Source organism: Protopterus annectens, chromosome 6.part1 (genome assembly GCF_019279795.1).
Source record: "Protopterus annectens isolate FY-2018-M chromosome 6.part1, PAN1.0, whole genome shotgun sequence".
Taxonomy (NCBI): domain Eukaryota; kingdom Metazoa; phylum Chordata; order Ceratodontiformes; family Protopteridae; genus Protopterus; species Protopterus annectens.
In genome coordinates, this window is record NC_056738.1 from 159,598,312 (window position 1) to 159,615,849 (window position 17,538).

Consider the following 17,538-nt stretch of genomic DNA (forward strand, 5'->3'; position numbering starts at 1 on the left):
CACACACTGTGTACTTAATACTTCACACATTGTGACTTTTTGCACTCTCATTCTCAACCACTTCTGTTACTTCGTTTTTGTTCACGTTCCAGTAGACCTGTTTTCTGCACTGAGCTACTTGTCAGATTCAAATAAAGTTCATGTATGATCTTACCAAAAGTGTAATCCACCACAGTCAAAAATTTGTAAGACACTCCCTCCTGACCCCTTCTTCTCTTAAATTGGGATTTCTGAATGCCACAATGCTCAGTTATAAAAGCATCATGTCTGCCATTGCTTAAGTACTGTGAGCTCTGGACACTAGATGGCTAACAACTGTAATGCCAACCGAAATATAGCTGACTATTATTAACATTGCCCTATGAATAATCTCCCTGAAGGACTGCTTTTTATATCTATTTCTATATCAATATTATCCCACAACACTATCCCCCTTTCACTGGCACCTGATACAAGGCATTCATTAAATTTAAAGTTATTTTTCTTGGTGTACAGATTGTCTTAGTAACACAGACTCATCTGGCCAACTCATGTTGATACTATTTAACCTTACATTCATGTGAAGAACAACCACAGCAGTAAAATGCTATTAGTTTCATTAGTTGGAGAAAAGTATATCAACTTGCTTGTTTGTTAGACAACACATTTTACACAGTATGCAAAAGGAATGATGATTAATGGAAACGAGTTGTTGCTTCTCACAAAAAAAATCTCTCTCAAGTTTAATCACGAGAAAAAAACGACGTGCGTAATAAAGGACAACAATATGGAGGACAGTTGCACATTTTTTATAAAATGTGTATAATGTTAAGTAACTAAACTGTATATGAAGTTACAATGCAATCATTTCTGAAATCATATTTCCTTCATATCGGTATTCCAAGACTTTTTCACTTTCAAGCAAGACAGTTACACGTGTGTGTGACAGTCTATAAATGTATATGTGTGCGCCTATAAATAAATATATTCACATATATATATATATATATATATATATATATATAATATGCATATGTGTACATATACATACACACAAACGGATATGCATGCAAATATCCACACAGATTATATATTCTTATACAACCCACACATACACATGCATACATTCAGATACACGCACACTCACACACGTATAATGTTCTTCTAGGGATCCGTCCCGCACATTTGACCTGAATGAAACGCAGCATACCAGCTCATCTCTCAGTACCCGACCTATGCTATTGAATGGAATGAAATGTCACACCCCTCCATTCACCGGCTGCACATCCAAACACACTTTAATCACTTGAATTACTGCAAAGTTGTTTAAGACAACATTCTTATTCAACGTGCAAGACTATATTAAAGCCTAATTAAAGGGTCACTTTGTGTCCTGTAAAATATATGCAAGATAGCAAAGAAAAAAAAACAACCATCTTCTGTCGACACCACATATCTACTCCGTTCTATGCATATTCCTTATTCCTCACCATCCCCCAAATACAGCATCAGACTTGGAAGCAGATGTCACCAAGCTGCAAATAAGTCAGCATCTCCACACAGCATATTTTCTTCTTATCTCTGATTTTTACCTGCATCATCCAACACTGTCCGCTGCTGAAGCAGCACGTACGTCCTTCCAATACATACTCCTCAGTACGAAGCCCTTCGACTGAAAACACGGCATCCGAATTACATGTGACCACCCTAATAAGAAGCCAGTCTCAGAATAATATATTCTTGCACCTCAGCTGACGCTGGAAATATCTCCTCCTCCTCCCCCTAGTTAGTTTAGACATTGGTACAGTCCTCAGAATTTGTGTCTCCTCTCCCTGTTGATTATGGCTTCAGTGGTTCGTCCTTAAAGCGGTTGACGCATACTCTTAATGTGAAACAAATTAGAGGCGGGCTATTGAATTAAAGAGTTTTATTCTGAAGTTGAAGTGAATTTTCTTTCAGTTGATTATGTGAAAAGAAAATCAGATAGGAACTGGTGGTTACTGGAATTTGTTGTAATTAAGTATCTCAATGGAAATAACACCATACAAATGAACGAATAATTCGGTCCTATTTGGGACTAGAGCGCTCAGCCTTCCATCTTCAAAATGTGGAATATTAGCCCTCATAATGTGGAACAAATGGGAAAAATGCGGAACGCGTACTAATGGCTTGCTAACAACTTCGGCTAGGAATGTCATAGGATGGTTAAATATGCTGTCTTTACTTATAAAAAGATAAGTTAGTGAATTATTATGATTCATTTCTATTTACTATGGATGTCAGTTAAAAAATTCCTGAAAATGAATGTGTGACAGACCCTTTCAATGTGGAACTTCGACTTTTAAGACACCAAATGAGGTACATTCCTTAGAATGAGGAAAATTTGAAAGGCACGTTTGGGACTTGAACCAATATGCTGTGGTCGCAGCTGAGTAATGCGCTTACGAGAAGACTCTATGAAGCTGTTCACACTCTGTTGGTTCAGCGGCAGGTGTCGTGGAGTGTATGGGTTCAAGTCTCGGTGAGAGCCAGTGTCTTCCTTTTTCGGTTCTGTGATTCAACAATGCCTAAACAGATAGCTAGCTAGCTGTGTGTGTGATGTTTGCGTTTAAATTTAACCATGTCAGGCCGAGACCAGTAATCTGTTGTTTGTGAGGAACTTGTTTTACATTTTTGCCTGCATATTTTCTTTAGCAGTGGTTTCGTTTAGCTGGACCGTTATATTGTAGACGGTACCCCTCAATTGTACCTCCATTCCGAGGAATGTTCCTCTTTTGAGGTCTTAAAAAGTTCTTGTTCCCAGAAATTCCAAGTTGAAAGGGTCTGTCGCACATTCAGGGTTAGCAGTTTTTAACTGGTGTCCATGGTAAACCGAGCTGTATCTCATTAATTTATAAGAATAAATATTCTGTAAGTAAAATATCACATACTAATATGCTGTCCATTCTCCGAGCTTCCTAGGTGAAGTTAAGATGTCCGTAAGTGTTCGACATTTTACACATTTTTTTGCACAGTATGAGCGAGGTAGTGTTCCTCACGTAAGAGTCTGCGGGTTGAGAGCTATGGCAACTGTCTAGGTTTTCGTGGAATGGACAGATTTTTGCCTTTTATATTTGGGTTAGTTCCTCGTAAAATGTATGATTTTCTGACTAATCATTAAGGTTTGAAGTCACATAATAGTGACAGACATTTGACTTTCATATCCTTTAGAAAATAAATGTTAATGCAAAACATGTTGTTCTATCAACTTAATTAACAGCGATATTTAAAAACTGTCCCCGATTTTGGGCCTTTGTCCCACAATGATGTTTTGGCTTTGTCCATATTTCTTATCTAAAGAGATTGAGAGGTATGATGTGAAGTGAAGTCAAACATAATTTTGATTTTAATTGGCTTGGTGTTATTAATGACATGTCACGTAAACAAATCATGCATTCTTAAAGTACGACTTCGACACTCGATATTTTATGTAAATAGTTGTCAAGGCTTATAGCCAGAATTGTTAGCTAAGATAAATTCGTCTACATTGGGTGCATTGACAGCGCTTTTAACAAAATAAGTTCTGAACAAAAAAACAACTAATGGTATTTACCCTCACAAAACTCTCCCTTCGATATGAACACATTCCTATTTACTAGCTTAAAATAACATCTATTCTCTATGACTATAACTCATCCTTTACTTGGTGTCCACTAAAGGTGCAAACGTAGTTTCAGTCCAACTCTACACAACTCTAACAACAACAATCAAAACTAGGCCTGCTTAAAAAACAAATGTCTATCATTACTCTATCCTCTAAAACTCTAAAATCAATCTCTCTTCTTCCTTCTTCCTTTTCTCCCCTCTTCTCTGCTAATCCCTCTTCAATCTTCTCTAAAACAACTAAAACAAAAAACAAACAAAAAAATGCTATAACTTCCGCACACCACAGGCTCCACCCCTCACTCCACCACTGCTCCTCTCAAAAGAAACTAAGCTGGCTGACCTTGCTAATCAACTCAACTACACTCAGTTAACTTAACTCACAAGCTCATTCTAACCCATCTCTGTCCCTCCTGTCCTCCTCCCCAGGATGCACCTACCTAAGGGGCCTTTTTTAAGGTCTAACAATCAACTCCTATTAGAAATTGCAAAACAACCAACGTCCTCCTCCAAAAAAAACTTACTTTAACCTAGCTCTGCCCTCTCTCCTGAACCTCCCTCCACCAAGGGAACTAATACTCTCAATAACAACAAAAAAATCCCTTCCTATGTATCTAAGGTCCCATGGGAATGTGCTCTCCCCCCCCCTCATAAATCAAGCAAATGGGAATGCTCCCTGCTCCACCCCTCATAAAATATGATATTTACATCTTCCTTAAACCAACTGCAAATAAATAAATAAATAAATAAGTTGAAATGGTAAATGCCAGTGAATACATAGTGTCTATCAGAAACTTTTTGTCAATGCCACTGACTAGCTTTTCAAGTGACTTCTCCCCCACCCTGTTTGGGGCAGTATTCCTTGCGCGCTACCCGTCCTTACTGCAAGCTTGGTAAGTACGTGTTGTAGTAGGAATACCAGTCGGGGACTGGGGCAGCACTACTATTGATTTTCTGTAATGGTACTTTTTTGCACATAGCGCAGGGGTGGTGCACGTAGCGAAGAGCTGAGTGCAAGCCTGGAAGAAGAAAACCACTGCTGCCATACGTTTTGTATAGTTCTCCATTATAAACAATTAGTTATGTACTCACCATAACGTTATATGTATGTGGTCCATCTTGCCTACAATCTTAACTGATGGGTTCTCGGCTGCTATTTACTAGCTCGAAGTCTCTGATTGGCTGGGCTAAACCTAGTATCCCAAGATGCACCACGCCCAAACCCCCAGATCTTGTTTGCCAACAATATAACAGAGTGACATACACAACCTCCTAGAAATAACACAAGCAGGATGAGAGAAAAAATAACATCCTCAGAAGGGTCTAAGAACATAATCTCCTCCAAGTCCAACAGGTCGGGGGACGGTGGGCGGGTACATAAGAATGTAGGCGAGATGGACCACATACATCTAACGTTATGGTGAGTACATAACTAACTGATGTAATGTGGTCCTATCTCGCCACATTCTTAACTGATGGGACAGCGTCCCTAGCACCTACATTCTGGGAGGCTCACTGACGATACTCCTGAGCACCGTGGAACCAAGGGAAGCCCGGTCTCTAGACACCACGTCAAGCTTGTAATGAGAAACAAAGGTGTGCAGAGAGGACCAGGTGGCCACAGCACAGATGTCATCTAAGGAGAGCCTAGCATGATAAGCTACTGATGCAGCCATAGTCCTGGTAAAATGAGCCTCAACTGGGAAAGGTAAATCTCTGCCTGCTAATGTGTAAATAAAGGAGATACAGTCCTTAATCCATTTAGCAATAGTACCTTTAGTCACAGGGCTACCATTCTTGTTCTCTGAAAAGGACACAAACAACTGATCCGATTTCCTGTGGGGTTGTGTCCTGTGCAAATAAAACCTTAGTTGTCTATGAATATCCAACTGGTAGAATTTGAATTCTGCTTCATTTGAAAAGTTTGGAAAGAAAACTGGTAACTCAATGGATTGGTGAAGACAAAGGGTAGAAGATACCTTAGGAAGGAAGGAGGGATTGAGTCTCAAGGAAACCCTCTCCTTATGGAAGACCAAATAAAGCTAAAGCTCCGATACCCTCTTGGCTGAAGTAATGGCGACCAGAAAGGCTGTCTTCCAAGACAAATATTTTAATTCACAAATGTCAGCCAGTTGAAAGGGGGTAGAAGTTAAGGTTTGAAGCACCAAGCTTAAATCCAAAGGTAAAACTGCTTGTGACAATGGCGGACGGAGTAACCAGGCTCCTTTCAGGAAGGCTTTACAGAGTTTATGGCCCGTAAGGGAAGGCTCATGTGAGACATGAAAGTTAGAAATGGCCGCTAGCTGTACCTTAATAGTGGAGGTAGCGGAACCCTGTTTGAAGAGCATAGCCAAAAAGTCTAATACCACCGACAAGGGGGCTGTGAAGGGATCTAGATTGTGTGCTTCAGCCCAGATAGCAAATCTTTTCCATTTGCTAGAGTATAGTTTTCTGGTAGACGACTTGTGGGAGGATGACAGAATATGCAACACCTCAGGTGAAAAGGAATGTAGTCTAACTAAGGATGGAAGTGGAGCAGCCAAGCTGTCAACCTGAGGGTTCATAGGGATGGATGGAACTGACCCGACTGAGTCAATAGGTCTGGTGCTGGTTCCAGGGTCCAAGGGCCGTCCACTGTATACTTCTGAAGAAAGGGGAACCAAATTTGACGAGGCCAGTATGGTGCAATAAGAATCATCTTGCTTCCCAAGGAAGTTGCCTTCTGAATCACTCTTGATAATAGAGGGAACGGAGGGAAGGCATAGAGCAGACCTGGGGGCCAATCGTGGACTAGAGCATCCCTGGGTGGCTCCCCCAGGGGGGGATCAGAGTGAAATACCTGCTGCACTTGGCATTGAGGGGGCTGGCAAACAGGTCGCAGCAAGGTTGACCCCACCTGGAGAAGATCTGAGTTGCAACTCGGTTATTCAAGGACCACTCATGAGGCATCAGAATAGCTCTGCTTAGCCTGTCTACTATCACATTGGACTTCCCCAGAATGTGCGTTGCTACTATAAAGCGTTGGGAAGATACCGCCCAGTTCCACACTCTCATGGCCTCTCTGCAAAGGGGATAGGACCTGGTTCCACCCTGCTTGCTTAGGTACCACACGACTGACATGCTGTCGGAAAGAATAGCAATTGTCCCCTTGGGAAGAGAGCTCTGAAGTGCTTGCAATGCTAGAAGCATTGCTCTCATTTCCAGGACATTGATGTGCAAATGTACCGCGTGATCTTGCAATGTGCCTTGGACCGTTCTGCCCAGATAATGGCCACCCCAATCTATCTGGGAAGCATCCGTGGTCACCGTGGCGGTAGGAGACAGGGGGGTCAGAGGTCTCCCTATGTCTAGATTGGATGACTGAAGCCACCAACGTAGGTCTTGGCATTGTTCCGTGATGAGAATGGGATAAGATAGAGGAAACTCCTGAAAGGACCACTGGACCGAGACCAGCCACTGGAGGATCCGCATATATAGCTTGGCTAGCGGTATTAGCATGATGGTAGCCGCCATGGACCCTAGTAATTGAAGAGCAAGACTGACTTGGACTTTCTTGAGGGGTAGTACACTTGAGCCTGTAGCACTTTGATTCTTTCTGTTGGAAGAAAGGCTCTCATTTGGAAGGAGTCTAGCTCTGCGCCGATAAATGCAACATGCTGTGATGGCCGCAACACAGATTTTTCCCAGTTGAAGGTAATCCCTAGGTATTGGCCCAATGTGATGGTAGCCCTCGTGGCTCGAACGAGTAGATGCCTGGAGGGGGCAGTGAGAAGCCAGTCGTCCAGATAAGGAAAAACCTGGAATCCTTGACATCTCAAGTGAGCTGTCACCACTGCTAAGCATTTGGTAAACACCCTGGGGGCTGTGGTGAGACCAAAAGGCAGAGCACGAAACTGGTAGTGACCGACTCCCAGCCGGAAGTGTAGGTGACTCCTGGATGCCTTGTTTATCTTGATGTGGTAATAGGCATCCTTGAGATCGATGGAGCACATCCATACTCCTTTTTCCAATAAGAGGAAAATGGACTGAAGAGTGACCATTTGGAACTTGGACTTCAGTACAAATCGGTTTAAACGGCCGAGGTCCAGAATGGGCCTCAGGTCCCCTGTCCTTTTTGGTACCAAAAATAATCTTGAGTAAGTTCCTGATCTGATCTGGTCTGAGGGGACTGGTTGGATGACTCCTTTTTCCAGCAGCTTTGAAACCTCTAGCGCTGCTTGATCCCTTTGACTGGGTGGAACGTCTGGGATTTTTCTGGATAGGGGAGGGAGTGTAAGAAAGGGAATGGTGTAACCTCCGGTTATTATTCAGAGCACCCATTGATCCTGAGTGATACTTTCCCAGGCTTGAGGATGCCTCGAAAAACGGCCCCCGACTGACTGACTCTGGAGTAGCACAGTTGGGCAGTCCCTCAGGGACGTTGGTAGGAGGATCCACGAAATGATTCACGGTCTCCTGAGTTGCGGGGGCCGCCTCCGCCTCTAGGGTGGCGCCTTCCAGAGTAATCCCCCCCCTCTGCACCTGGAGGGGGGGGGGTCACCGTGATTGACGGGGAAAGACTTCCGAGATTTCCTGAACCGCATCTTGCCTCCCCTCCGTGCCTTGGGATAAGGCCTAGAGGGAGGCAAGAAATGGGCCCCTACGGCAGACAAAGTCTTACCCTCCTGCTCACATCTGGTGAGTGTCTTTCACTTTGGGTCCAAAGAGGGAGGACCCATCGAAGGGGGCGTCCGTGAAGGAAGACTTGAAGGCTTCCGCAAAGTGACACAGGCACATCCAGGCTTGCCTGCTGAGGGCTACGCCTGAGCTAGCTGCCCTACCCTCCCCTTCGGCTGCATAGGATATGAGCCTCATGGATGAATTGACAGAGGAAAGAGTAGACAGCTGGGCATTGACAGTGTGATTCAGCGCCTCAGGCAAGTTACCTGACAGGGTATCTCCCAATTCCTTAAGGAGATCTCTTTGGAGTCTAGTGAAGTGGCAGAGATAGTTCAACGACCGCAAAGTAAAGGTTGCTGAAGACATGGTACGCTTCCCATACCGATCCATACTCCTGGACTCTTGTTAGGAGGATGAATGGAAGCAGAAGCTTCTGCAACTTCTTGCTGAGTGGCAGACGCCACCACCATGGCATGTACAGGAACTCCTTTAGTTAGGAACTCTTTCTCCGGGGGTGCCGACAGAAACTTGTTTGGGTGGCTGGGCACAGGTTCCACGGAGTCAGGGTGTTCCCACACCCTTCGACAAATTTGTCGAAGGGCGGAGAAACCCAGGAGGCAGAAGGTCGGGCTCCCAAGGCTTTGAGGAGGACTGTTTCATCCTCAGATGGGGATTTAGAAGGCCAGTCGCCTCTCTGCCTTAAAATCTCTAGAATATCGGAGAATGAGACCTCATCGAAGGGCGACTTAGGGGACCCCTCTGCATCATCGAGGTCGGTATCAGAAGTGATGACTCATTTGGGGAGTCAACGTGCTTCCTCTTGCATGACTTCTTTCTGGGAGGCTCCTCAGGCGAGGAATCTGAAGGGCCCTCAGAAGGCTGGGGACCACACATGGAAGTATCCTCAGGCCTTCGAGCCCCGCTGTCCACTGATAAGGGGGCGTCAGAGGCTCCAGCCATAGTGCCGAGGGAAGGAGTGGCTGATCGAGAAGTCATTGAAGACCTGGCCAGTGCGCTCCTCATGGCCTCGAATGTGGGTCCACTGGAATCGGAGGATCGACCCGTCTCTGAAACCACAATCGGAGAAGGGGTTCCCCTAGCCGAGGCACCAAGAGCGAGACTCGGAGCCGAGGGATGAAGCCCTGATGTATCCCCCTCGGGTCCCACCGAGGAAACCCGAGTGCCAAAACCAGAATATGGAATTGAACAGGTTGGAGCCGAGGTCTGAGTCGGTAGGCTTAACGGGGGTATCGGAGCCAACCCCAGGACCCCACTTGACGCAGAACACCCTGGCTCCAATGACACAGGAGTGCTCGGAGGAGGAATAGTTGGAACAGACAAGAGGGAAGGCTCCGGAGCCGACTGGGCTGGAGCGGAAAATAACCTGGCTAATACCGGCGCCTGAAGGAGCCTCTGCACCCAGACAACCTGGAAGACTTGGAGGACATAGAAGGTGATCGAGATCTCTTACCCAGAGGATCCAAGGTTAGGCTAGGAGAAAGGCTCCAAATCGGTTCCAAGAAGATCGGAGCCAAAGCCGGCTCCAGTGTCATAGAAACCTCCTGCGGTGCTGATAACAATGGAGCCGAGGAGGTAGACTCAGACACAGAAATCCCTTCCTTTGGCTCCGAAGCCAATGGAGCTGAGGAAGGTGGAGCACTCTTCATTATTTTCTCTGATGGCTCCGATGAACCAGACAGAGCCGGAGATCTCTTTTTTGGTTTAGACTTAAACTTCCCACTAGAGGAAGATGACTCCAAAGCTTCTTCAAAGGCAGGTTTGACAAGGCCCCTGAGAATCAAGACTCTAGAGCTAAAAGAGTGACACACACTGCAAGATTCTTGCAAATGCATAGCGCCCAAACAATACACAGATGTCATGGCCGTCCATTAAGGACATCTTATAAGAACATTTGGCGCACTTTTTGAAGCCAGAAGGCTTATGCTCTTTCTGATCTTTGCCTGACATGGCAATACAATAAAGCGCACACACACAAGGTAAGGAAGGGTGGGGGAGGGACTCTAACTTGAATTCCCAACAGTCTTAACAGACCGGGGGGAGGGCAAGGCCTTCTAACTTAAACGGGCCTAGCCCGTGAAAAACAAGGTTTCTACAGAAAAACTAACTAAAGGAAGGGGAGCTAACTCAAATGCCCTTGCAGGTGTAACAGACACAGGAGAGGCTAAGGCCCTCTAATTTAAATGGGCCTAGCCCGTCGAAAACACAAGGAATCCCCAAAAACAAAAAACTGACTAAAAATAGTCGCAACTCGCAGAATACACTGAACGTAGCTGTAAGAACAGCTTTTGACAGAAAAATAGACAGAATAAACTAAGAAAAATAGTTTAAATAAGGTACTTAGCCACAGCCAAGCTCGAGATAGATCACATCTGTACTCTACGAGCGGTAAACGAGATCTGGGGGTGTGGGCGTGGTGCATCTTGAGATACTAGGGCTAGCCCAGCCAATCAGAGACTTCGAGCTAGTAAATAGCGGCCGAGTCGGAACCGATTCTCTGCTCCGAACCCATCAGTTAAGAATGTGGCGAGATAGGACCACATTACATCATTAGTTTAGACAGTTCCTCAGAGTAATAACCTTGCCAAGAAAAAAAAAATTCTCATTTGAGTACACTGTGTATGCCTACTGTCATCTTAGCTGCTAAGCTTTATATCTAAACAGGTCTGAATACAGATAAACAACAGGCAAATGGCACAAGTTAGGTGATGTGACTGGCACCTTAAGTGGTGGCAAATGGTCCCTGACGGCACTGGTTTGTTTTTCAGTATTTGTTAGGAAATGTACCAAAGAGTCTCTGAGTAAAATGGACTTGACAACACTAGTCTTTTGCCTACCCAACCTATGCATTGAGGTACATACACTCACACATATTCATAGACTACTACACACTCGCACACACATTCATGGACTCCTACACACTCGCGGAAGTACTTGACTACATACTCCCAACAGATATTGAGTTGACATCTACCTACCTCGTGTTCTAGAGCGAGCCACCCAGACAGACATACTTGTGACTTTGTATATTTGCCTGTATAATGACTGCTTTGTTAAGAGTGAGTGGATGGAGGACCAGGGTCAGTAGGACTGAGGAATGTGTTAGGGGTTGTGTTGGTGTGTAGGTTTAGCGGGGATATATGTGGAGACGCATCCTCAGCCCAGTGCTGTGGCCTACTGGACAGGTCCAGGCCATACATGACAGGGTTCAGCTTCCTGTGGACATCTCTGTCCACTAAAGCTAGTTCTGTCAGAAATTTCGGTGGCCATCCCACAACCTTGGCTCTATGTCAGTGTGCGACCTATCTGTGGCCAAACTGGTCGATATAACGCCATGAATGTGGGGACAGCCTCTACTGATTGTGAATACATGCATAAGTGATGTTGCAGTGGATGTGTTAGCACTGTGGGAGTACAATAGACTTGTAGAGTTGTATGCGACATTCATTAGCAACAGTAATAAGCTCTGTGACTACTTTGAAAGTATTAAATCTATCTAGGTTTCACAAGCTTCAGCTTGTCATGTCTTCAAACTATTCTCTATTGCAACAGCACTACAACTGGCCTTTACTAATACCAGAATATATATCTGACCATGCATACAGTTTACATGACAATGCTCACCCCCCACCTCTATAGTTCTAATATAAATGACTACCATAAGGTTTATAATTGTCTCTGTACCTGCTTAGTAACCCACCCCTAACTACAATATTAACTTTTTTGTGTCCTACGAAGTTTCTTCCCTCACTTTCATTTCTTTGAATTTCTAAGCACTAATCACAAGATCTATTATTGATTTGTCAAATACATTAATACACCTTTTCAAATGCTCAGTGTTCAAATAATGCACAAGTATCTTTTGCATTGAAATTCCTTTTATTTCATATGAATGTATTCTTATTAACAAATGTATTATTTGATAATGTATGTTACTTAGTGTCTGTTCATAAAATTATTGAATGTCTGTTTAAAAATGTTTGTAATGTGATGGAACAGCTCTCCCTGGGCCTGTGCTGAAAAACGTTTTTTGATTAAACCCAGTGGGACAAACCCTTTAAACCAGAGCAAAATAGAATATTATCCCATAATTAACCATCTTAAGCTGAAGTCAATGCTGAGCATTTATTCTCAGCAACAAACAAATGGAAGGAAGACTGCTATGTTTCACACCTTAAAATACCACTGAAGTATAACAGTACAGTAGCTATATTATATTTTTGTCATCTGTGACGTCCCCACTCTAGGCCAGTAATCAAGGAGCCTCAGTCCTCACAACTGACACTGGAGAGGGACATTCACTTGGAATGCAAATGGATACACTCAGTATTTCTAGATGCAGACTTCTCTGCATCAAGCGCAATTTCCCTTAAGAGTACACAGGGAACACACTCAGTGGGTCTAGGTTTCTCTCTCTGTCTCTACCCAGGTCTCCAATAAGGCTCCCCACTGGCACAGAGTTAAGTCCTCAGCTGAGTGGCCAAGCCAAGTTCTCCACCACTCTCTCTCTGTGAAACCAGTGCTTCATGTCCCTGCCCAAGTAGCTGACACACACTCTCTCTCTGAGATTTAATTTTCGCGCACACACACACACACACACACACACACCTGGGAAAGGCTGGCATAGATTACCCACTCTACCAACTTTGTCCAGACTATAAGGTAGATTCATTGCCACCAGTCAATTACTATTGGGCTCTTAAAAAAGGTATCCAGTTATACTGAGTGAAATTCATATTAATACAAATGGTAATGTTGACCAAACAGCCAGGCTTTCAGGAGTGGCCAGAGAGTTATCAAATACGTGCAAATACCCTCAAAACCTAAATTTTTTCAAAAAAGGACCAGCCACAAAAAAAAGTTTAAATATATTTAATAATAAAAGAACATGAAAGTACTAAATATCTATTTACAGTAAAGAGCAGCGTTTCAGTAACAGGAAATATTGAAAATAACACAGCTAAACAGTTTCACACAGTTAAAGAAAAACAGTACTTGGCTAATCTCACTATCTGTTTCTGATTGACTAAAACAACTACTGTTCCTGCTTACTGAATAGAACAAGCCCAGATAATGTGGCTGAATGGTCCTTGTTGTCAGATCCAAGACAGAATACAGAGTGCTGAGAGCAATTTCCTATTGATATCTAAAATATAATTTCAGTGTGGATTACACAATATCACATCTGGTCATCACACCATTCCCCATTACTGGAAACAGACAGAATTTTAGCACCTGTGTGTTACCATACACACACAGACAGAGTATTGCTCAGATGTGGTGCAGCTGCTGCAGGTCCTAAAACCATTCCATGCTTCCTATAGGAGCTACAACCTATTTAGCACAGACATTGCCTCTCTGGTTCCATTCAAAACTGTGAGATACCATCTTTATGGCCTTTGCCAAGTAGTTTAATTTTCTTACTATTTTTTTAATTTTAAGATTAACCTCTTCCCTTCCATTATATGCTGTTACAATGTATACATTTAAACAGATACAATAATGCATGTACATTTATTCTCTTTCTAGCAGGGCACACTACACAAGCAACTTTACAAATACGTGTTTAAACAAGAGCATCTGTACAAATCATTTTGATATTCAAGTAGCATATAATCCTTTACTAAAGTCCAGCTAGCTGTGCTGGCATATGTTACACATCCACTGCCCTTCTCCTGGCATGGCTGGCAGTACCTCCTATCATCACATCATCTATCATGTAAATGCAATTCTCCTTGTTACTTGTTGCACAAATTGTAGGAAGTCCAAAATCTGCTTTGGGTGCCATTTCACATCCAATTTTCCTGACATCTTTGAAGGAGAGATACTTAAGTCTTTTGAGGGTATTACTCCTTTAGAGCACAGTTATGGCACATGGAGGAGTCAAAATTTTTTCTTGATATACTTATGAGTCAACACAGCTGCAGGATCCTGCAGGGGGGCTGTACCATTTGTCAGGAGTAAGACTGATGCCTGGAATAGCTTGGTTAAGGTTGTCACCTGTGCTACTGACATCCCACGCATGGGAGAACAGTGCCATTGCCAGCACTATAGTGAATTAAATTTCCCAAAGCCTGAACTCCTTTGCCAATGGATGGCTGAAGACAAAGCACACTCACAACCTCTGTATTGCAAATATAGCATACTTTATCTGTCCATTCATCTTGCAAGTTCTGTCTTGTCTCCAGCTCATACAGAGCTTGAATGGGATTGGGAGATGATTAGAGGGACTAAAGCATCAAAGGGATCACTGTGGTAAGTATAGCTTATGTTGTGAAATGTGCATGTTTGAATAGTGATGGGTGGCAATTAAAATACTAATACATTCCATTTTTTGTAATATGACAGCATCTGTCATTACTGGCATTCCATACTAGAATTATTATGACTGTGAAAAGTAAGAATGATGATTCATTATCTTAAGTCGGCGTGCACTGAAAATGTTGAGAGCTGTGGGTTCAGTTCCTCATCACAAAAATAAAATACTTGCTGTTATGGTCTAATTTCTACTTTATAAATATTTAAACTAATAGCAATTATAAATAAAATAGTTAAATAACTGTGTATATCTTATGATGAATGTGACGTTGTGAGGTATTGCCAGCTATGTCAGGAGAGGTAGGGCAGTGGATGTGTAACATATGCCAGCACAGCTAGCTGGAACTGTGTAAATAATCATTTGTATATCAAATGATTTGTACAGGTGCTTGCGTTGAAAAATGTATTTGTAAAGCTGCTTGTGTTAGGAATGTACCAACAGTGTTCCCTGCTAGACAGAACTGTTTAAATTTATGCATTTTAACAGATGATACTGGAAGAGAAGTTAATCTCAATCCAATTTTAAAAATAGTTTGTAATTAAATTACCTGGCTTAGGCTATAAAGATTGTATCTTACAATTCTCAATGCAGACAGAGACAAAATAAATCTGTACTAGGAAGCTTTCTGCATTGTCTTTAGGGTGAACTAATTGCTACTCTGGATCTGATCTAGTAAGTGAACCAGGGAATAGTAATTCTGTAGATCAGTTGGGAAAATATAGTGAGATTCGTTAAATACTGTTTTTCTATATCTGTATCAACCTATTTATCTGTTATTTTAATATTTCCTGTGACTAAACTCTGGTGTTTATTGTATATAGCTATTTAATATTTTCATGTTTTTTTATCGTTTGTTATTAGATATACTTAAACTTTTCATTGTGGCTGATCTTCTAGAGAATATTTTAACCTTTGAGAGTAACTCATATCCATTTGGTGACTTGAAAGCCTTACTGTTGTTGGTCAAAATACCATTTGTATTAATAATAATTTCACTTCGTATAATTGGGTACCCTTACAAGAGCCTTATAATAGCTGGCTTTGGAGTGTCTGGTCGTGGTGTAACTACCTTATAGTCTGGTAGAAGGAGGCATTGGTAGTAAATTTGTGCCAGCCTTTCCCAGTTGTGTGTGTGTGTGTGTGTGTGTGTGTGAGAAAATCAAATCTGAGTGTGTCAGCTGGTTGGAGCAGGGACACAAAACACTGATTTCACAGAGAGGGTGCTGAAGGACTTGGCTTGGACACTCTGCTGAGGACTCAACCCTACAGCTTTGCCAGTTGGGAGTCTTATTGGGGATCTGGAGAGAAAGAGAGGACCCAACCTCCAGACTGACTGTGTTCCCTGTGTGCTCTTAAGGGAAATTGTGCTTGATGCAGAGAGCTGCATCTGGAAATACTGGATGTATCCATTTTTATTCCAAGTGAATGTCTCTCTCCAGTGTCATTGGTAAGGATTCAGGATCCCTGATTACTGGCCCTGAGTGGGGGATGTCACAATGAAGGTATTGTTCTTTCACTATATTTTATGAGTATGAAAAAAATAATTAATGCACTTTCATTTTTTATACATCTCTTTCCCCGCCCTCTTTGTCTATATTCTTTTCTAATGTGCCTCCATTTATGTTACTTTTGTATGCAACAGCACAGAGACCTGGACTAACCACTCTGATGAAGCCGCCTACAGGTGGCAGCAGCAGCAGTATGTAAACCACCACCAGAAGCACCCAGAACATCTGGGTCCCAGCCTGCCAGAGTTGTCAAAACATATTATCCCTAGCTGCACCTCTTGCATCAAGTACCTCTACTCTGAAGGATGGTGCATAGGCACCCACCAGGAGGATCAGTGCCAGTAGAGGTGGAAATTGTCATTGGTCAAGAGCTGGTTTAGATTTTGGGGGAGATACTAGATAGAAATCTTGATGTTGATATCAGCCATAATGATGCCATGCTCCAGCATCTCTCTAAGTTTATTCCCTGCCTAGTGCTTCTTGCAGTTCCTGAGCCAGGACCACAGTTGAAACAGCTTTCAGGGTGAGAAGCAATTTCCCACTGTGTAGAAGCTTGTAGAAAATGCAGCTTTGAATACCTCTTCCTATCCCCAAACCTAGTGTTCTCCCTTTTGTGTCTCTAACCTCTGCTGTTATGTTATAGAATCCATCCTTTACTGTTGTGTGCCCACTGTCTTCTCTCCTTCACCATTGTGTTCTACTCCCTCTGTGTGATACTGTACACTTGTCAATCATGTTTTTCTTTTCCTGCTACCAAACTTCCCACTCTTACATCTCTGACGTCCATCTCAAGCTTTCCTCTGTAAAAGGGCCACAAAAAAGTATATCCTGCACATAATGTATACAAATGGATTTTCTTCAATTGATCATTCTAAAAAGTGTGGTATTTTGACATCTTATTGAAGATTTCATTCCCAAAACCAAGATAACATGATTATTTACAAAAGGATTTGAAAGATATGGTACTATTCCACCACCATTCTCATAATTTCTGAATTGCTTACCTTGTGTTTTATTCTGTGCTTGCCCCTAGCCTCCTACTTCCAACAATTAATCTTGTCAAAAAGAGATAAGCTCAACTGACACATGTCCAAAAAGGGCTTATAAACTGAAAATCCTATTTCTGTACTCTTATGTTGTGCGATGGCTGGCATAGAGCAACATCACTAGTTAGCTATCAATGAATAGAGAGAAAAATTTCTTCTCATATGGCATATGGCCAAACAAAAGTAAATCCGAACATGTGCAAAGAATTTGCCATTAGCTGTGCATCTGAGCTTAGCATCAGAGTGCTATAAGTAAGCAATTCTGACAAAAATAAGTAAGGTGATTCTATTCTCTGTAATTGCTTCCATGGCTCAACATATTGATGTAAGGAGACCATTCCAGTGTACTGGGTTCTAATCTACTGAA

At 42.7% G+C, this 17,538-nt stretch overlaps 1 protein-coding gene across 3 annotated transcripts in view; it reads right to left on the bottom strand.

Annotated features, from left to right (window-relative positions):
* The window catches only part of B3GALT1 (beta-1,3-galactosyltransferase 1), a 2,392,726-nt gene extending 2,391,014 nt beyond the window's left edge, over nucleotides 1–1,712 (bottom strand). For all 3 annotated transcript variants that reach the window (XM_044075600.1, XM_044075599.1, XM_044075596.1), the window contains exon 1: nucleotides 1,572–1,712. The gene's annotated coding sequence lies outside the window, so the exon portion shown is untranslated. The remainder of the gene's footprint in view (nucleotides 1–1,571) is intronic.
* Between the last annotated feature and the right edge of the window lie 15,826 nt (nucleotides 1,713–17,538).